Here is a 23203-nt window from a genome sequence, read left to right as displayed (position 1 = left end):
TTTTGAGACTCCTGGTAGCGAGGAACAGACAGAGCGAGACGCACGCGTTAGAGCGCGTAGTTTGCTTAAGCGCAAGGAGTTAGAACGTAAGGAAGACATAGAGCGACAGACGAGAAAAGAAGAGCTTGACAGACAAGAACGACAGGCCGAACGTGAGAGACAGGAACGACAAGACGAACGTGACAGACAAGAACGGAAAGAGAAAGATGAACGAGACAGACAAGATAAGAAAGACGAGCTTGAGAGACAAGAACGACAGGCCGAACGTGACAGACAAGAAAGGGAACGACAGGCCGAACGACAGGCCGAACTTGACAGACAGGAAAAGAAAGACGAGCTTGAGAGACACGAACGACAGGCCGAACTTGACAGACAAGAAAGGGAACGACAGGCAGAACGTGACAGACAGGACAAACAGGCCGAACGCGATCACCAGCTCGAGCTAGCTAGACTACAGGCCGAGAAGGGTACGCTTACTCAGGCTAGCGCGCCGGCGTTTGTTGCCGACCGTACGAGACTGCCGACGTTCGACGATGACAAGGACGAGCTCGACGACTTTTTACGCCGGTTTGAGCGCATTGCATCTGACCAGAAGTGGGAAGAGGCCACGTGGGCTAGCCGCCTTAGCACCTGCTTAAAAGGACGCGCATTGCAGCTCTACAACGCTTTGGATGACGACGAGGCGAGAGACTATCAGGCACTAAAGAAGGCGTTACTCCAGCGCTTCAACCTGACTGCTGAAGCCTACAGACGACGTCTGCGTAACAGCAAGAGACTGAGCGGCGAGCTGAGCCATCAGTTTGTGGCACGCCTTAATCTCTACCTGCGGCGCTGGGTGGAGATGGCCGAGAAGAACTGGACCGTCGACGACCTTGCCGACCTCATAGTCATGGAACAACTGATGTCCAGCCTGCGACCTGAGGTGGTGACCTTCGTGCAGGAGCACCAGCCTAAGACTACTCAGGAGGCAGCCGACTGGATCAGAGTACACGAGGACGCCCAGGCGATCTCTGGCAAATCTTCAGGCTCACGGCCGGGAAAATCGGGAAATTCAGGTTCTTCAGGACCCAAGGACGGGAAGGACGATCAGGGACACAAAGGATCAAGTTCCAGAACTGACATCCAGTGTTATTACTGCAACAAGCGGGGCCACGTGAAGAAGGACTGCCACAGGAGACAGGCTGACCAGAAGGGTGTACACTTTGTTGGCAGTGAGGAGTTAAGGGACGTCACGAGCTCATGCACAATTCCACAACTCTGCGTTCCGTGCTCCAGGAAACATTTCCAGCCCCACTGCAACGTCTACGTTAACGGAGTGAAGGGCGAAGGTCTGCGGGACACAGGGGCAGACATGATAGTGGTTCGGGCGAGTCTAGTTCCAGCTATGGCCTACACAGGAGACAGCATCAGGGTGAGAATGGCCGAGGCATCTCACGCTTACGACTTGAACACGGCAGTGATCAAGGTCGTAACACCGTTGTTCACGGGGACCATTGTGGCCGTCGTCATGGACGATCCTCCATGCGACCTGCTCATTGGGAACCGGGTTCAGTTTGTGGACGGCGTCACCAGGGAGGTTCCCGTTTATCGGTCTCCCGACGTCATTTCAGTGCTCACGCGGGCACAGGCGGAGCGAGAGGACAAACCTCTCAAACCCCTACCTGCTGCACGAGCTGCCCTGGGGAACGTGACCCCCGCGCTTCTCGCGAAGGCTCAGGCATCTGATCCGACATTAGCAACTCCTCGGGAGCACGCGAAGTCGGGGAAGGTGAAGCTGAGCGGGAAGCATGGGAGGTCAAGGTTCCTCAGGGACAAGAAGTTGCTCTACCGGGAGTTCAGCAACCAAGAAGGTACATTCAAACAGGTTGTCGTGCCTCGCGAGTTTCGCGAGGGTGTCATGGCAACGGCACACGACTCGATTCTGGGAGGTCATCTTGGTACCAAGAAGACCACGGATCGTGTCTGGCGCCACTTTTACTGGCCAGGCATCTGCACGGATGTCCGACGTTTCTGTGCGTCCTGCGATAAGTGCCAGAAGGTGGTTGCCAAAGGAAGGGTGAGGAAGGTCCCCTTAGAGAAGATGCCGCTCATCGACGAACCCTTTCGTCGGGTGGCAGTGGACATCATCGGGCCCATCTTGCCTGCGTCTGAGGACGGAAACAGATACATTTTGACCATGGTGGACTACGCTACTCGATACCCAGAGGCGATCCCTCTGAAATCGATTGAAGCCACGCGAGTAGCTGAGGCTCTGGTTACTATGTGGTCCCGGCTGGGAATTCCATCAGAGGTACTCACCGACAGAGGCACGCAGTTCACGGGAGGAGTGATGGCGGAGGCAGCACGACTGCTATCACTGGAGCAGCACTTCACCACTCCTTACCATGCTCAGTGCAACGGACTGGTGGAAAGGTTCAATGGCACCTTGAAGACCATGCTGAGGAAACTAGCTCAGGAGAAACCACGCACGTGGGACAGGTACATCCCAGCATTGCTTTTTGCATACCGCGAGGTTCCTCAGGAGAGCTTGGGCTTTTCCCCATTTGAGTTGTTGTACGGCAGACAGGTACGCGGTCCCATGGCTATCCTGCGTCAGGCTTGGACGGACGAAGAAGCTGACGAGGAGGTGCAGACGACAGCGACCTACATCGTAGAACTCAGGAACAGGATTGAAGAGACCTGCAAACTGGCTCAAGAGAACCTGGGAAGAGCAGCACAGCGTTACGCGCGAGGATTCGACCGCAAGGCACGGCCGCGCAGCTTCAAGATTGGAGAACGGGTGTTGCTACTTTTACCTGTCAAACACAACAAGCTACAACTGCAGTGGCAAGGACCTTTTGAGGTGACAGCGAAAGTGGGCCAGAACGACTACAGGATCGTCATGAACGGGAAAGCACGCCTGTACCACGCCAACCTGCTGCGCGCCTACATAGAGAGGACTGCCTACGGGGAAAAGGACAAAGTGACAGAAGCAGTTGCTGTCGTGATGGACGAGACAACGGAAGAACAGGGAGGAGGACGTGTACCAGTTTGTCCGCTGGAGGCTAGTGAGGATCACACGGACGTGCACATCTCACCTGAACTTGGGGACGACCAGCAGGCGGACTTGCAAGAGATCCTGAAGGATGCAGCACGGGTCCTTACAGACATACCACTTCAGACGCATTTAGAGGAGTTTACCTTCGACTTGCTGGAGAAACAGCCAGTGAGGACGAAGCAGTATCCCATGCCTCATGCCCAGAAGGAGGTGGTCAGGAAGGAAATCGCCGACATGACGAAGTTGGGCGTCATCGAGCCAGCGAACTCTCCCTACAGTTCACCAATTGTGCTTGTGAAGAAGGATGGACGCGTCAGGTTCTGTGTCGACTACCGGAAGCTGAACAAGATTACGGCGTTTGACGCGGAACCCATGCCTGATGTGGACTACCTCTTCAGTCACTTGGCCAAGGCCAAGTATTTTTCAAAATTAGACCTCACCAAGGGATACTGGCAAATTCCAGTTGCCGAGGAAGATCGCCCAAAGACTGCATTTACCACTTCATTCGGCCAGTTCCAGTGGACAGTCATGCCTTTTGGTCTACAGAATGCAGGTGCCGTCTTCACTCGCATGATGAGGAAACTTTTGGAACCATTGAAGCGCGAGGACATCAGCAGTTTCATCGACGATGTGCTGATCGCGACAGAGACATGGACTGAACATCTCGACGCCCTGCGCGACGTGTTCGGAAGGTTGAAGGACGGAAATCTGGGAGCTAAACCGTCCAAGTGCTACTTGGGATTTCGGGAATTGTCTTTCCTGGGTCATGTTGTCGGCGAGGGATTGCTCGTTCCCGAGGACGACAAGATCCAGAAGATTCGGGAGGCGGAGCCACCGCGCACGAAGAAAGAAGTCAGGTCTTTCCTGGGCCTAGCCAGCTTCTACAGACGCTTCATCCCGCACTTTGCCGAAATCGCACTACCACTGACCAACCTTACCAAGAAACTACAACCGACCGTTGTAGTGTGGACTGAGGAATGCAGCTCCGCATTCAACACCCTGAAGAGGCGACTCACCAGTCAGCCTATTCTCCGACTACCAGACCTGAACAAGGACTTCGTGCTGAGGACAGACGCTTCAGGGAAGGGACTTGGGGCAGTGTTGCTTCAGGAGACAGAGGGGTTTTTGCACCCTGTTTGCTTCGCCAGCCGTAAGCTGACCTCGGCCGAGGCAGCGTATGCAACGGTTGAACGCGAGTGTCTCGCCATTGTCTGGGGCATCCAGAAGTTCGAAGCGTACCTGTACGGACGACCTTTCTGTCTGGAGACGGACCATCAACCTCTGCAATATCTTCAGGTTGCAAGGTTGGCAAACGCCAGACTTATGCGCTGGGCGTTGATTCTCCAACCGTACCAATTCACGGTACGCGTCATTCCGGGCGCCAACAATGTTGGAGCTGACTTTCTCTCTCGGGCTGTAGAGGAGAACATGACTGTGAGCGAAACCGAGGTTTCGTCTTGAAGAGGGGAGGTGTGTCACGATCGGGTGACAGAGACCAAGAAAGTGTCACTCAGTGGAGTGCCTGTTCTTGGTCGATTATGATAGAAAGCGCCTGTACGTGATATTGGGCTACAGCAGAGTTTGCTGACAGTGCTCAATGAACACGGAGGGTTTGCTGCGCACGAGTTTTACAGTGGAGGTTTCTGCTGTCATAGGGCTGACGGTTTTTCGCTGACAGCGCACACGGGATTTTCAGGGATTGAGTTTCTCGTGTCTCTTTTCTGCTTGGGAGGCAGAATTGTGTATAGCTGGACTGGTTTTGTGACAAGGTCAGTCACGTGTTATTGGCTAGGTTGTCTGGGAGAGACACAAGGGCGGCACACTTGACACCCAGCGACAGAAGGGGAAGGATCTAATACACAGTTTCTAGAGTATGATGGTTTTTCACCGAATATTGTATTCGGCACTCTAGGGGAGCTTCCACCGGTTATTTCCTTCACACTGCCACTATTTTGCTGAGGACAAGTCGTCAACTTTCCTTCGTCGGCGATGGCTTTCGCATAAGGATTCGACAAGGGGTTCTGGACGTTTTTGGTCACTGTTGACGAACAGAGGCTGTTCCAGGGAGGAAGCGGATTTTTGCTTCCATGAGAGTACAATCATAGGCTTTTGAGGTAATAAATCATTATTTAACGCTGTTGATGAGTCTGTGTTGTGGAATGAAATACTCTCTGTTGTTCTTTCCAGGTTAGCGCATAATTTACTCTCTGTGACGCTAAAATACTAATCTGTATATGGTTTTTGCAGATAAGGAGAGAAGGACGGAAAATGACTGTTTTGTTGTTGTAAAAAGTCCGTTTTGTGCAGGCCCACGTGCTCGATGAGGTATTTAAAGATGACATGTTTTAAGGTGGTGGGTGAGGGGTAGCAGACATGTTTAGTGCACCGATGCTTTCTGTTTGCAGCCTTCGTTTCGTGTTCCTGTAACTGCTGCACGGCTGCCTTTGGCGGGACACTGCTAGCTGCAGACGTTGGAGCTGGGACCTGAGGAAGCTACGCTAACCGGCTAACCAGCAGACCGGCTAACCAGCGAACCGGCTAACCAGCGAACCGGCTAACCAGCAAACCGGCTAACCAGCATACCGGCTAACCAGCATACAGAAAGAAAGCTAAGTGCACCGTGTCTTACGCACCCCGTTGACCACCGTTGTCTTTTCTTATCTGTGATTTCATTGGAGTAGTGACAACGTGGGGTGTGTGACCCCTGCATGAACTAGAGCTTTTTGAACAGAACATTCTCATTTGACTGTATTTACACGGGATCAGCGTGTTACTATAATTTTCTATATACTACTGGCATTTTGTCAGTGATCACGGGTTTTTTACGTGTTGAGAACGTAAAAGGAACATATTTTGAGTGAAGGCTCGAGGGAGGTGGCGAGTTTATACATAAACAGGCGTCTGAAACTTATACTTTTGTTGACTCTATTTAATTGTATGACTGCGAGAGTGGATCGTGGTGTGGTTAGTTAATTAGTAGTAATTAACCGGTTCATAATCACCTTAAGTGATATATTGAAACGTGACACACCCAGTAATTACACTTACCAGCTTCTTGCCCAATTCACCTTTTACACACATCTCTCCAATGGTCACTTGCAACTTACGGAAGCTGCTTTGCTGTCAGGGTTACTTTGAGAGTGTACGTATTAGACGTGTCGCTGTCGTCCGTCACGTTTTTATTAAGACATTCTTGCCCGATGAGTTTGATTACCAACATCTTACCAATCGCTAACTAATTACAGGGAAAGCTTTCTGCGTTGCTTTCCAGGGTAACTTTCCCGCAGACCTCTTTGCCTGCCACACTGTGTCATTCATTCCAGCTCACGCTGTCGCCAGTAAAATAACGCTAGTCATCCGTCATCCCCAGACACATTGATCTAGTGCCGTGTGCGTGCCGGTACCATAGCCATCCCAGCCCACTGTCGCCCCATCTGCCTGCCAGGGGAAAAAAGAACAAGATACGCCGCTTCCGTATTAATCAAAACTTTGGCTTTTTCCCCCCCATCTCCTTCTCCATTTAGTTCCTAGATCAGCCTCCTCATTTTATTTTAGGGCGCGGGCGATCGGATGTTGGGTATTTTGGGGACTGTGAAGCCTGGATAATGTTCTTGGGGCAAGAGGCACAGTTTGCCTTTTACTTTATGATTATACGCTGTACTCAGTCGACATGAATAGGTTATGACTTCTCTTGTGGAATTATTTTATTTTTTTGTTGACCAGACCAGGATACATATTTCTTTAGACTCTCATAGTTTAAGTGGTGTATTTAAAGTCGGTGATCGATCCTTTGCTTTTCTTTCTGACCCTTTTATAGCACTGAGTAAAAGTGAGGAACGGGTTGGTGGTGGGGGAATGGGAGGGAGCAGATAGGGATAGACAGACACTGAAACAGAGGCAGAAAGAGACAGGGAAACAGACGAAGACACGAAGAGGACATAGACACAGACAGATAGCCAGACAGACATAAAGACAGACATAAAGACAGCCGGCTAGCCAGCCAGCAAGCAAGACAGACAGACAGACAGTCATACAGACAGAGAAACATACATACAGACAGAAATAGAACAAGAGAGAAAGAGATTGACAGACTGACAGACACAGCGAAAGACACAGAGAGACACAGGGAGAGTTGCGAAGTTCTAATCGTATGATCCTTTCCCTGGGTGTCAAGATCGTTGACGGGCGGGCACCGCGACAGCCCATTCCCTGGTCAATACAGCCCATTCCCTGGTCAATACAGCCCTTCAGGGTAGCGTTAAACCCAGACCACAGTCCACTCACCACTGGCCATTGACCGCTCCCCTCCCTTTTTAGGTCCGACAACGAAGCACGTCACGTCTCACCCCTGGACTGCGCTCAGGTCGATACCTTGTTTGGACGTCTCGGTTTAGACACCTAGCAGGCTCACGCTGTTACGCCCCAGGGTGCCCTTTATAGGCGCGGATCAACAGTGTTTTGCTGAGTAAAGTTGTATAGATAGCGAGCTCCTGGGATAGGGATTCAAGTCTTTTCCAAAGCCTTCTTTAGACACCCTCACGCTGTACGTCTTCCTGTTCCCTTTTTAATAGGCGCTGATCACGCTGACAGTGATCTTGAGTTCAGTCCTGGATAGCGAAATCCTCTGGAATAGTGATTCTATCGATTTACAAAGTCTACATTTTATTGCTTTGGGCGTTAAATCTGGACTGAAGTCTAATTGATAGTCCTTACCTTTTGGTTAAAACCGGAACTCCCTCTCATCTTCTTCTTCTTCATATTCTGATTCTTCTTCTTCTTCATATTAGGCGCGGCCGGGATTCGAACCCACGATCTTCCACTTGGGAGGCTGATTTGTTATCCACTAGGCTATTGCGCCCGTCTTCATATCTTTCTAAGCATCGCAGTTTTGGTCTGACTTCCAGACAGTCTTTCTGATTTACACTCAAACACACTTTTAGCGCCAAGTCTAGTCCCAACTGTTGGCAGACGGTTCGCATTGTCGGCTGGTCACGCTCAGGTTGTAGGGTACAGCGGCAGATGCAGATCGTCTGAGGTATGCCGTGGCTTGGTCCATTCAACTCTCCACCATGTACCGCCTGGAGTGCTAATTAGAAGTCTGGGGGTGGATGGTCTTGGCGTATTGCCGTACGTTTAATTTTGCTGCTGATGACAGCCATGCTGCATTCCACAGTACAACGTCACTTGCTTGTGATGGTTACGGTGTTGTTCTAGTTTCTTAACAACCCCTCCCTCAGTCTTGGGAGCACACATTCGACTCGTATACATTTTTAACTTAGAGCTCTAGATATCAACGTTGGCTGGTCGTGGTGGTTTTTTTTTTTTTTTTTTTTTTTTGGGGGGGGGGGGAGTTTTTGTTGTTGTTCATGAAGGAAGGGATGGATGTGGGCGGGGGGGGGGGGGGGGGGGGGTGTGCTTACAAAAACATGTAATATGTCTGCCCTGATCCTGACGGCTGGTGACAACTTTTTTCTTATGGTTTTTTTTCTCTGCTATTCTCGCAGTTTGAAGATTGGTCCTGAAAATACTTTCTTCCTAACTGTATCTGAATCCAATAATGGGCAGAATATACATGCGCAGCTTCAGCGGCACAGACGACATACTTCATATTATTTATGCCGCGATAGGGACTTTGACGAGTACTTGGCCTTGTTTTCCTTTCATGCAACGTGTAGGGGGCTGGGTTAATCTGCAGTGCGTCAGTGGTCCTGCTGAAGTTACATTATGTGAGCGGAGCCCCTGATGCCAACACACTGCACGACCATGCTAGGGTGTCGCTTGAGGCTGCATTCAGGTATGATTACAGCAAGACCTGAGCGCTTGAAACTGGAAGGAGAGTAGAGCCGGGATGCCATTACCTAAAGATGGTTTTTAGCTCGCCCTTTTTTCAAACGGATTTTATCCTCTGTCTCCGACACCTACCCCCCTCCATCCAACATCCCTTTGGTCGCCCCCGCCCCTTCTTCCTCTCTTTCCTATTCCTCTTCTTTCCCCCGTCGCCGCTGCAACACTGACCCAGTGTAGCCACGCTATTAACTCATTTAGACCAGCCTGGGGTTTGGCTATTTACTCTATCACGCCATCGTCAACGCACTGCCTCGATTTAATCCAAGCACGCCAATTACCTCCCCTCTGCCTACATTAACTCTCGCGGTACCGGGATGAAGCCGGCGACAGGTCATCGGAATCGGATGTTGATTCGCCCAAACCTTTTCTGGTGATGGGATGACCGTGTTTGAAGGGATAATTGTGGTACAAGTTACAGTGCTTTTATTGGCTAACAGCATAGCATTGGTTACTTCTCTTCGTAGCTAATTATAGGCCGATAGGTTACTGCTTTTGTCGGTTGCCTATGGAATAGGTAATTGCTTTTGGTGCTATAACTGTGGCATATTAGTTTTAACTATGCTGATGTTGGTTGCTTACTACGACATAGGCTATTATTTGCGGTGGCTAACTGTGGCAAAGGCCACTGCTCTTAATAGCTAACTGTAGGTTAAGTTAGAATGCTTGTAGTGGCTAGCTATAGCATAATTATGTTGTTGCTTTCAGTGGCTAACTGTGGCAAAGGTCACTGCTCTTAGTAGCTAACTGTAGGTTAAGTTACAATGCTTTTTAGTTGCTAACTGTGGCAGAGGCTAGTGCTTTAAGTGGTTTACTGTGGCATAGGTTAGCGCTCTTCGTGGCTAACTTTGGAATATTTATGTTACTGCGTTTGATAACTACCTGCGACATTGATTACCGGTTGACGTTGCTAACTGTGGCATGGGTTACTGCTTTTAGTGGCTAACTGTGGCATCTTAGACGTGTACTTGAGCTCAATTTAACAGTCACATTTGTTTCTCAGCAATGTGAATCGATGCAATTGATGACATCTTATTTAAACCAATTAACTGTGGCTGCTGACATAAGTGTTTGATTCGTTCAACAATGTATTAACTCAAGTGTACCTGCTGCCTCTATTTTGTGGTAAGTGTTCTGCTCTGCCCGGACTAATTGCTTTTCCGTATTGCTGTGACACGTTTTGCAACCAATTTGTCGATGGACATTTTCAGAAGTGACCACGTTAGTGCTTTGTTGAATCCAACTGTGTTGTATTAAGAGGATCCAACGACTACAGGTATGTTTATAACCCTCAGAAGCTTTTTTGTTGGTTTCTTACTTCAGTTTTTCTTTATTTTGAGAGACAGTAAGCAAACACATTTAAAGATAAGTATAAGCTTTTTGAACCCACTATCGGCTACAGTGTTTTGTAAAGATAATGTTTCTAATACTTAAAGTGTTGGATAAAGGTAGATATAGCTTACTGGTAGAAACACAGTGTATCATGAACAAGTCACTGTTGCATCTGCCCTGAGAACTTCTATGCTGTACAGTCTCAATGTCTTACTTAGCCAGACGGTCTAATTTCGGTACCGGGGTACCAGCTATAAAAAATCACCCTTGGCATCAGCCAAAGGGGTCCCCACATTGCGGAAGGTCTGTCGTGGCAGGTATGTTTTTATAAGATTGATACAGGTACTACAAACTGTTCCTTTTTGTTGGTAGCGTTTATCTCATTGGAGGGGTCACACATTACAGGTACTACTGTACTAAAGCACAGCCCGTTGCTAATAAACTGTGCCCGTGTCGTGTTTACACATTGGGAAACATCCACCATGAAGCCAGTACATAATGGCTCAATTTCAACATGTAATGTAATCGTCTGGACACATGGAGATTTATGGTATTTTTCTCTGCACGTTGTCTACCACCATCTAATTACTAACTGTGTCTGTCTGGTGGTGAAATGTAATATACACAGTATCACACTGCACGCAAAGTGTGATATTTGTGCTGCTTTCTTCAATATACACATAATATTTAGAATTGTATCGTTTCGAAGTTGGTAAGACTTACGCACTTTTTACATGTTAGTTCAGAGACGCTGCGCTTAGCACTTTGTGTAAGTTGTTCTAGCACCAGCAATGGTCATCAAGGTTGTCATTCAGCCTTAGTGGTTGTTTACATACAATTACATGATGAAAATAAACAGAACATGACAAGCAAAACAAAAAAGACAAAAGGACCAAAGCAGCACAACAGAGCATCCGAAGGCCATCGTTTTGGCTTTGTTCTCGAAACCGAAGTTGTAATTACTTCGTGTTATTTTGTTTTTTCTCTCGTGGAAATGCCACGGCACTGCAGATCAAGAGGATGGTCACACACCTGTGAAAATACTCGCTATGGACGCTGTATGCTTTTTCTCATTTCTTTCTTTTGGTTTTGTTGTTGTTGTTTTTGTTGAAAATGTAAGACTTGAATTTTAATCGTCTCTTGTTCATTAAATATCAAGACATGAGTTATCAATTATTCAGTTCGAAAACTGCAAAACTAAGCTTTTATCTGCAAAGTCAATTCTTCAGGCATGTGTTGAACATTTGTCGCAGAAGGCTCTGCGAAGAATATTCCGTCTAACTGCTAGTGAACGTAAAAGGCTCAAGGGAAGCAAATTGCAAAACACAACCTCAGTCGATCTGATCCGATTCCCCTGCTGGCATTTACCGAGAAAAGCGGCTTAATAGGAGGGCTTAATCACAGACAATAAATCTTCCACATCATTAGGACGGTGCGACAAGTGCAGCCACTAATTGTTCGATGAAAACGATGAAAACATTTCCATTCGAACAAGAACGATATATAAGCTAAGCAAAAATATAATCACACCTTAAAATAAACTAGATGTTGACCAAGATGTGCACTGCTTAGGTTAAGGGCGGTTTGTTTCTATAAATCCTGCTAAATTAGTTATATATTAGATGCTTGTCGTAGAAATCACTCATGTGAAAGGAATATATTTCTTGACATTGCACCAATGATTAATAGTTTGCTATGACGTTTACCTCTTTTGTCAATTAGTGTGCATGTTTGTTTGTTTGCTAGTTTGTTTGACTTTTTGTTTTTTTTGTACGATTATTTGATTGCACATTTATATTTTTATTTTATATTTTGTTAAGCACGCGCGCACACGCACACGCACACACACACACACACACACACACACACACACACACACACACACACACACACACACATATATATATATATTTTTTATATATATATATATATAAACACACATATATATAAACACACACACACACACCCACACACACTCACACACACACACACAGACACACGCACACACGCACACACACACATGCACACACGCACACACACAACACACACACACACACGTACATACCCACGTACACACACACACACACACACACACACACACACACACACACACACACACACACACACACACAAGATGGCGACCAGACATGAAAACCATGTCAGCTAGGAGCTAAAAATGGGACGTACACGATACTCAGGTCGAAATAAAACCGGGAAAGAACAAAAATATTATGCTGTGAGTAGAGGTAGAAAAATCGGAATTTTCTCAAATTGGAACGAAGCCTCGAAATCCGTCACTTCATATCCTAAAGCTACCCACAAGAGCTACCTCACGCTTGAGGAAGCACACAACGCTATGGCACAAGCTGGGATTCCTAATCCTAGTTTGTTTGAAAATGTTGAGACCGGAGGAGAAGAGGAAAACAACAAAAACAGTGAGGAAACCCTAGTAAAAGAATTTGTGGGTTCTGTGCAAAACAACGAAGAAGTTGAGAAAGAAACGGCGAGTTCGTTCGGTAACCAAGGACTCGAGGTCGAAAAAGAACACCCAATGACATCAGAAAAAGACAGATCGTTAACTTGCACGGACTGCAAAACGAAGGTAGCGTGGAGAGATACTAAGCTACCGGTTTACCAAATATGTTTATTTGTCCGGAAGCAACGCAAGTTTACTTGTGAAACATGTGCACAAGATGATCTCGACGAGAAAATTTTCGAGGACGTTCACGCGCTGATGCCGGAGACGACCTCCGGAGTTCATGACAACGAAGGCGAACTCCCAGACGATCGGGAAAGACAGACACTGAGAAACTCAGTGGAGCTGCTGATTGCCGAGACCTCTGACACCAAGGGGATGGTGCAATTGTTGGAGAGCGCGATCACTAACCTGGCAGAACGCCTAGAAAAGAGCGAAATGAAAACCAGGGAAGACATGCACGAGCTACATCGAACCATGACAACCACACGTGAGAAAGAGCGAGAAACGGAGCAAAAGAAGAACGTAATGCAGGCAAGTTTCTCAGAAATTTTGAAAACACCTACGTCTGATAAAAATATTCCAAACACATCCACCAGCAAGGTAAAACAATCTTCTGTTGAAGTTGTTTCCAGAAGAAAAAGAGAAAAAACGTCAACAAAGAAAATCACGCGAGATTCTGACGTCAAACAAGCCTCGACGCCGAATGAATCTTCTGACGTCAAGGAACTTGAAATGACGTCACGAAGTCGAAAAAAAAAGAAGAAAATAGCAGAAAGGAATTCAAGCTTCCAAAACTCACTCTCTTTACCATTCTCGGTTACTGAAACTGAAACATCATCGTCAGAAGAGGAAGAAAAGGAAGAAGATGAAGGGGACTCTGAACTACCATCCGTGATCATCATTCACGACAGTATCCTGAAAGACATCGACTACGAACGACTTGGAAAGCAACACGGCATGCGTGTGAACGGGAAAAAAGCGGGAAATATCGAAGAAGCGGAGATAGAAATGAAAAACACAAGACAAAAGCCTGAAGCATTCGTTTTCCACACGGGTCTAAACGACATCAGGATAAACTCGGGACAAAAAGCCGCTGCAAAGATGCAAAAACTGATCAAAAATACCAAAGACACTTTCCCCTCCAGCAAAATAGTCATCAGCAAAGTGGCGCCAACAAGCAAAGAAGAACTAAATTCAAAACGTGACGTTCTGAACGCAATCGTCTTCGCCGAATATCAGGAAGACAAAAGTGTCTCGTTTGTGTCCTACGAAGACTTATACGCATTTTCACGAGATGGAGTACACCCAGCCTTGAAAGGAACCGGACACCTCGCGAAGACCTTAGGAAACCATCTCGAAGGCCTTCTATGGAAGATTCAAGGGAAAAAAGGCAAACGAAATGAGCGCTACAACAACACATGGAGACATGATCAAAGAAGTCACCCCCAAATGAATGAGCGCTACAACAACACATGGAGACATGACCAAAGAAGTCACCCCCAAATGAATGAGCGCTATAACAACACATGGAGACATGACCAAAGAAGTCACCCCCAAATGAATGAGCGCTATAACAACACATGGAGACATGACCAAAGAAGTCACCCCTCAATGAATGAGCGCTACAGCAACACACGGAGACAGGACCAAGGAAGTCACCCCTCAATGAATGATCGTTACAGCAACACACGGAGACAGGACCAAGGAAGTCACCCCCCAATGAGGAGTCAAGGATGGAAGAGAAACTATCCACCGACAAGGAGAGGATGGTTTAACCACCCAAGTTCTTTCACATCATACTCTCCTTACTTCGACCAAACATGAGATATCAAGTACGGACCAAGACGACAAGAAACAGAACCAAACAGCTTCATTGTCGAAACTGAAATTAACAAATTCATTGTTTATATTTCATTCTAGTTATTTTAGTTATGTTTGAAAAACATTGTTCATCTATTAAAATGTTGTCGTGGAACCTTAAAGGGGTAAAAGAAAAAATACACGGAGATATTGTACACAAGCTGAACGAACAAGATATCCAACAATACATGAATAAATACGACATAGTTTTTATAGAAGAAACTCATCTTGACAAAGAAAATAAGGACAATATTTACATCACTGGGTTTGGTAGGGGACAACATTTCATAAGACCAAAAAGAAAAAAAGCCACAAGTGCATCAGGAGGAATCAGTCTATTTATTAAAGAACATTTACAAAAAAAATTTACCATATTACCAAGAAGTAATTGTGACATTGTGTGGTTACAAATCAAAAACAAGAATACTAGAGGAGCAGATTTGTTCATAGGCTGTGCATATATACCACCTGAGACGTCTTCATTTGGAAGAGAATTCACATCAAAAGTGTGGGACAAACTTGAAGAAGACTTAGAAGAATTATCGTCGAAAGGCTACGTCACACTATGTGGTGATTTTAACTCAAGAACTGGTGATCTCCAAGACTATATTCCTTCTGACAATGATGTATTCAAGTACCCTTATGAACACTTTACTAACTTAAATAGGCACTCGTCAGACAAAGTCGTTCAAAAGTATGGTAGAAGGTTAATCGACTTATGTTTACATAATAACATGAATATACTGAATGGGAGAGCTCTTGGTGATATAAATGGTCGCTATACGTGTTATACGCCACACGGATGTAGTGTAGTTGACTACTTCATATGTTCACAAGAAATACTCAAAGAGGTAATTTACATGAAAGTACATAACTTACAAATATACTCAGATCACTGTCCATTGGAAATGAAAATTCAAATACCATTTATTGATACAACTATTAACAACAACAAATCAACAGAACGAAACAAATATAACAGTTTTTCCAAAAATGATGAAGAAATCATAACCGAAAAATATCAATGGGATTGTAAATCTGAAGATATTTTCAAAAGATATCTTGACACGCAAGATATGAAAAACAAATTAAAAGTCATACAATTGGATATTGATAGAATAAAACATAATAATGGAAATATTACTGCAGAAGATGACATAAACTATTTAACAGATGAAGTTACAAAAATGTTAAACAATGCTGCAAATACATGCCTTAAAAAAAGGATCATCAAAAAAAGCAAACACAATCGAAAAAAGAAAAACAAAAGGTGGTTTGACAAAGAATGCTATTTACAGAGAAGAGAATTAAAATCGTTATTAAATGCATTAAATAGACGCCCTTATGATAAAAACTTATGTCAAAAATATTACGCTATACGAAAAAGATATAACTCAAACATAAAGAAAAAGAAAAATATTTTAAAGAATAAACTAGTAACAAAATTAAATAATGATTTCAACAACGACCCCAATGAACTATGGAAAACATTGAAAGAGTTAAGATCTATGGGAGACAGTAACAATAACACAACATATACAGTAAATCCAATGAAATGGATGAATCATTTAGAAAAATTAATAAGCATGGAAACTAAAGTCACAGAAGAAAGAAAGAAAACAATTGCAGAAGAACTAAGTAAAATGGCAAATAATGATAATATACCTATGTTAGACGATCCAATAACAGAAAAAGAAATAAGACAAGAATGCAAATTACTAAAACCAAAGAAATCGCCAGGTAAAGATAAAATTACTAATGAAATCATAAAGGCTAGTCTAAATCACACTATCAAAATATTAAAAGATATTTTTAATATGATTTTGAAAACCGGAAACTATCCTAAAGAATGGAAAACTGGAATAAGTGTAGCAATATATAAAAAGGGAGACCCAATGGATCCAGGAAACTATAGAGGTATAACCTTAAGTAGCAATTTAAGTAAATTATTTTGCAAAATAATAAATTCAAGAATGGCACAATACCTTGAAAAAAACAACATTTTGATAAAAGAACAAGCAGGATTTCGTAAAGGATACAGAACTAGCGATCAAATATTCATTTTAAAGAAAATAGTAGATGATATTATAAAGGTAAAAAATGGAAGACTTTATGCTTGTTTTGTTGATTTCCAAAAGGCGTTTGATAATGTTTGGCATGAAGCCCTGTTATTTAAGTTACGTAAGGTTGGAATCAGAGGAAAATGTTATAAAATAATAGAAAACATGTACAACAATACAACTGTGTGCACACAAATGATAAATGGATATTCCCATGACATCACAGTTAAAAAGGGAGTACATCAAGGAAATACCCTCAGTCCAACTTTGTTTAATATATTTATAAATGACATAGTTAAAGATATGCCAGATTTTGATTCACCTTCTATCAAAATTAACTCAAACGATAAAATATCATGTTTATTATATGCCGATGACATGGTTATGTTATCAAAGACAAAGGTGGGCATACAACAAAAATTGGATTATTTAGACATGTATTGTCATAAATGGGGATTAGAAATTAATAAAGATAAAACTCAGATGGTGGTTTTTTGCAAAATAACCCCCAAAATAAAGACAATATTCAAATGCGGTGAAAATATAATCAAAACAACCGACCAATACAAATATTTAGGCATGATATTTAATCAAAATGGTAAACTAACTTTGGCGCAAGAACATTTAAGTAAACAAGGAAATAAAGCAGCATATTCTCTTCGAAAAACATTTAGAAATGAAAATGTGCAAGTTGATACAATATTTCATTTATTTGATTCATTGGTTAACCCCATTTTAACATATGGAGCAGAAATTTGGTTCCCTTACATGTTCCAGAGCAAAAACGATACCAATGACATTGAAAATTTTTTTGAAAGATGTATTTCGAATGAATGTCTTCACGAATCTGTCCATGTTAAATTTTGTAGATTTATTCTTGGTGTGCACAAAAAAGCCATGTGGATTCCAGTTTTAGCAGAAATAGGAAGATTTCCTTTAGGACTAAACATGTTATCACAAAGCATATCGTATTGGGCACATATTTTGAAAACGGAGAATAAATCACTTATTCATCAAATATATGAAGAAATGTTAAACCAAGCGCCAAAAAATCCGTGGCTAACTTTCATCAAAGAGCTTTTGTACAAAATAGGTTTTAAACATGTATGGCTTAATCAATATACATTTGACATCGGTAAACTACAAAACGCCATACAAGAAAAGTTAAGGATTAACTACATAAAGTTTTGGGAGAAAATTAAATGTGAAGGTCGTCCAAGGCTGAAATTTTATTCCTCTGTAAGCAAGACATACGAAGTTCAGCCATACCTTATAAGCATTACGAATATCAAGCATAGACATTTACTGAGTAAATTAAGGACAAGTACACACTCTTTAAAAATTGAAACTGGAAGACATAATAACATACCAAGAGAAAATCGTTTATGTAATAAATGTAACGTTATTGAAGATGAAATTCACTTCCTAGACGGATGTCAAAAGTTCACTGAACTGCGAAATGATTTTATAAAGGATCTATCAAATATAGATATAAAGTATTCCAACAATAAACCTAGTGAAGTATTTTGCGAAGACAGAATACAAATTCGTCTAGGAAAGTTTATTTCAGATTGTTTTAATCGCTCTTTGTGTCAATAACCAATTTGGTTCCGACAATAAAATATATTCTATTCTATTCTATTCTATTCTATTCTATTCACACACACACACACACACTAATAAATACCGAGCAGTAAATTATATAAAACAACAATAGTGTGCAAAGCCAGTTGGTAAGAAGAGCTTGCAAATCCGTGATTCATCAGTCACGGGAAGAGCTTATATAATTGTGTGCCTCACTCTGATCAATCTGTTTTCAATTTGTGTCACCATGTTACTCCTTGTTTAAAAAAATTGGAGAACAAAAAAGAAAAGGAGTTGTTTAAGGGTTTTGAAAGTTGGCTTCCTCAGATCTGAAAGAAGAAAAGGAAGAAGAGACGGGAGGACAGAACAGTTGAAGAAAGTTATATGTCTCCTTACGTTGATAGGACGTTGAATACTGCCCTTATCTGTGAGCTCAACCGAGCACAACTGTAGCAGCTCCACGCCGACACTTTGAGTAAAATGGGGTTGTCTTTCCCTGCACACGTGGTATCACCTTCATGTTAGAGAAGGAGGTTTTGATCAAACAATTTAATTATTCACTCACAATACACACCTCCCACACTGCCACATCTCAACGCTGTAATTAAAAAAAAATGTAATACAATGTATACTGTATTTATTTCCAATCTATTTGTACGGCTTGTTACCACACGAATAAATAGGAACAGACGTTCTTTTTTTGCGTACAGTACCTCTGCAATGTGTCCGTTGACGTAGCGTTGTTTTCAGTCTGAAAACGTCGCTTGAGACAAGAACAAAACAATAATGTATTATGCAATATAAGCACACCAGCTGTTGGTGTTTATCCTGGCCGTGTCCGGGTAACATTCTTACACACACACCCTTCTAAAAAGTACGACACATTGACAGAAAACCCCCACTAACATCTATTATATAAGGTTAATGAAGTGTGAGGAACTGTTGAAGACCTGCGCCGAACTTGCCAATTCCTAACATCAACAGGCCTCAGTCTATGAGAGACAAAACTGTCGAACACAGAAGAAGAAGAGGAAGAAGGAAAAGAAGAACAACAACAAGAACTACAAGAACAACAAGAACTAGAAGCATATCGCTTTAACTTCCGGCGACACTGTATGTTTGATCAATCGATCCAGCACTCAGATAGAAACCCATCTGTTTGTCTCAAGCCACACGCTGGTTTTAGCAATGAAGATGATGCCAGACAAAATAAAATCTGCCAATCCCTTCGAGAGTAAAGCAGACCATTGCCGGATTAGAGAAATGTCTCAAACAACACGTGCGGTGGTTTTTTTCATGAACCCACGTACGCTGGTCTGGTCGTTTTACTAATCAGTATGCTGGTCGTTTTTCTTCCCTTTTGAGTTTTACTTTGATCTTTTTGGTGTAGAACTTCCAAATTGTGCAGATCGGTTGGGATTTTTTCTTTTTGTTTAGAACCTATGAAGACGTGGGCATGCATATATTTTCTTCTGTTTATGTCGTTTTGTTTTATTTTATTTTATTTCTGACATTGGTTTTTTTTTGTTTTTTTTTTGAGTGATAGCGACTTGGGCAATGTAAGATGGGCGGCTTAAGGAGTGGCGTCTCGCACGAAACGAGTTTGTTTTCATCGATTCACAATTGTAAATTGTTTTTTCCCTTCATTTCATTGTTGGGTTGTGTGCGTGTGTGTGTGTGTGTGTGTGTGTGTGTGTGTGTGTGTGTGTGTGTGTGTGTGTGTGTGTGTGTGTGTGTGTGTGTGTGTGTGTGTGTGAGTGTGTGTGTAAATTACAAACTGGTCTTTCATTCCTTTATGACGTGTCTCGCCCTCCCTATCTCACAACAACAGCAACAACAACAACTACAACTACAACTACAACTACAACGTACACACATACACAAAAATACAACGAAAACAATAAAAGCCACTCCAGCAACAAAACCACAAGGGAAAAAACCCAAGAAGGATCGATGAAACAAATCACAGTTGGCTTCAGCGGCTTTTTCAGACCAGGACTGAACCATACACATATCTATAGCCTCTTCCTGGCGTTTGCAAGCTGCTACAACGTTTTTTCAAGAAATCAAAATAATAGTCCCTCTGACGAATTAATGCATCTCTACCAAGCGTAAAATAATGACGGTGGAAACCTTGAATAAATCTCGTTACCTTTGGATGTATTAGTTATTTTAGAAAATCTTATATTCTTATTGATGAGTGTATTTTAAGGTTACTGTTGGAGGAAAAACCAGGAGTTGTTATGCGGTGTAAGATGATGACGATGTAGTGTAATATTTTCTTATATCAACAGGGACTCCAGATATCGAATCAAGATTCGCGCTGCAGCTGATGCTTCTCTAAAAGAAATCGTCGAGGAGCCAAACTGAAGAAAAACGGTAAGAAAAACACACAAAAACACCGGAGGGTATAAACCCAGTTGGTGCATTTCCAGGGCGTAATTAATATTTCAGCTTCTATAAATGTACGGCTAAATACAGTTCCACATGTTTTCTTTCTTTCTTTCTTTCTTTCTTTCGTCCGTAAAAAAAAGAATTCTTTCAGAAACACAAATGAAATGTCTTGCTTTCATGTTGCTCCAAAATGTAAAAATAAAATATATAAACAAAGAATTAAATGCCATTTCAAATCGAAAAAGAAATCTGAACAAACGTGAAGACATGCACGGAAATAGATTAACGAGCAATAGAACATCAAACGCAGTCCAGATCAAAGTGCCATTTTGGTGAAATGATTTAATTGTGATTGTAGAAAACAAACAAACAAACAAGAACTCATGATGTGAACTGTTTTCACGAATCAATTTTTGTGTCTGTATAGTCTTTAACATTCTTAACAAAGGCAAACTGCTTCCCGTATTCTCTTAGATGTTTGAGGTCAGTCAGTAACCTCAAAACACGGTTGCAAATACGCGTACGAATAATTGTGTGCCTGTACACCAGATTACAAATTGTGCATTCAGATTTGCAAGGGTGACACAATCAGTAAGTACATTTATGATTTGGTTTTGCACAGAATAACACGCATGCGATGAAACCATGTAAGCTTCTTGCGTTCTGTAATAGCTTACCCTTACAACTTAAGATTGTCAGGCGCTTTGAACTGTTTTAGGATTTGCGCCCTATAAATACCCTTATTATTATAACTAAGAGCAAACGCATAAAGAGCAAAATCATCGGTTGAGTTTTCTCAGTAACTTGCTGTTGTGCCTTCTCCGTGCTTAGTTTACTGTAACTACAATATTCTACGGCACACAAGACGCATCCGTGTTACTCAATTCGGGCTCATGCGGCTTATTCGCAGCTATCCGCTCATCAACGACCAAAAGTTTAAATAAATCTTTTTCATTGACAATATTCTCGCGATTACTCGCCGACTCAACATCAGCAATGTCCATAACGATGCGGTTTGCATACGATGCGGAGTCGAAATAAAAGACGAACACGCTTGGAGAAGAAAAAGGGAAGGATACAGAGAGCTCCACTGAATGCTCGTAAGAAGACTCGCACATCGTACTGAACACATAATGCAGGTTGGGTGGAGCTCAAAACAGAGCTGCAGAGTGAATCCAGCTTCAGCGAGCTGATAGTCGCAAGCTTAATTACCACTACACAACGTTGGCCCAAAGCGGTGTATTTTTTTCTGTCTTTACACTGAATTCGCAGTGACGGCAGTAAGGCTTTCTTCATATCTACTTAACTGTGCAGTAAATTATTCGCTAAAGGGGTTTCTTCCGCTTTGAAATGTGCAGTAACGTGTAATACGGCTTTCTTCGAGTTAGCTCGGTGGGAACTTGCTGTTATAATGCCTGCATGTTAATCATGCATTTCGTTCTGAAGTTGCTTTTTGGTATAATCTTTGTGACGAGTCTGCAGTTTTGTAAAGCTCCCTTAATGCTAAAATTGCATTTAAGTGGTACAAGTAGGCGTTGTCTTCGTGATGTGACTCATATTTCATGCCGTAATATTCTCGTTATGCTGGGTCTGCAGTTTTGAGTAAAATAACTTCAGCACCGGTGAACATGGCGAAGAATAATTAAACCTTCTTATTCAATATCTAACGCTGATATATTGATATATTCGTTGGATGAAAGGTTCAGTTGGGTAGAACAAATGCTGGCATTAGATCCTCCCCCCCCCCCCCCCCGCTCATTAACTCTTCTAAATTTATAATGATCAAGTTCGATTGGAAAAGAGAGCAGGTATCAACATTCACTCTAACAGACTTCTTATTACTGATCATTTTCGTCTTGTCACGCGACTGCCTCAGATGTGAAGCGTGCTAAACCACCGGCCATTTTCGCATTGTCTGTCGGTTATAAGTCTTCGAGAGAAAATTGGTTATATGAGTTGTACAATGTGCGAAGCAGTGCAGCTTAATCGAAGCTCGTGTTAGACGATCAGGCTTGCGTGTGATCAGAGGCTGGTGCGATGTGCTTAATGTACAAATTAATCGCATATGTTCGTGGTTTTGTGTCATCAACCAGACGCTCTTTAAGACGCTCATCAAGTCGAAACTGCGGCGCAAGCTAGACTATACACGTCATATGATGCGTTACTAACTTTCTCTCGCAGTCTGCTTGCAAAGCAATCACAGAACTCGAACATGGACTTAAAACAATCAGGCATTCATGCAGATGCTTCGTGCAGGAAATCACAGGCAAAGGTTTGTACGTACTAAAGTCAGACTGCCTCGTAATTCCGAGCCCATTTTTAGAGTAAACATGACATATGTATATATTTTTGAATTCAGGAGAAATTGAGGAATACGATACAATCATTTTTAAATTTGTTTCTGAAAAATCGATTTTAATGACAATTTTAATGAGCAAACTAATTAACTAAATGTTACGCTGCCGGGCTGAAATTCAATCCCATAGTCCGAACTTTGTCGAAGGTTGCTTGACCAAATTTTCAATCCATTTGATTGAAAAATGAGGGCGTGACAGTGCTGCCTCAACTTTCACAAAAAGACGGAAATGACGTCATCAAAGACATTTATCGAAA

The 23203-nt window shown here is 43.0% G+C and overlaps 1 protein-coding gene across 1 annotated transcript in view; it reads left to right on the top strand.

The window, feature by feature from the left end:
• LOC138959522 (ras-related protein Rap-2a-like) overlaps nucleotides 1-23203 on the top strand; it is a 97538-nt gene that overhangs the window by 25707 nt on the left and 48628 nt on the right. The window contains exon 2 of the mRNA XM_070331045.1: nucleotides 20491-20575. The gene's annotated coding sequence lies outside the window, so the exon portion shown is untranslated. The remainder of the gene's footprint in view (nucleotides 1-20490; nucleotides 20576-23203) is intronic.

The sequence above is a fragment of the Littorina saxatilis genome, linkage group LG2 (assembly GCF_037325665.1).
Source record: "Littorina saxatilis isolate snail1 linkage group LG2, US_GU_Lsax_2.0, whole genome shotgun sequence".
Classification (NCBI taxonomy): domain Eukaryota; kingdom Metazoa; phylum Mollusca; class Gastropoda; order Littorinimorpha; family Littorinidae; genus Littorina; species Littorina saxatilis.
The sequence above is the reverse complement of the archived record's forward strand: the minus strand, read 5'-3'. Positions and strand labels throughout refer to the sequence as shown.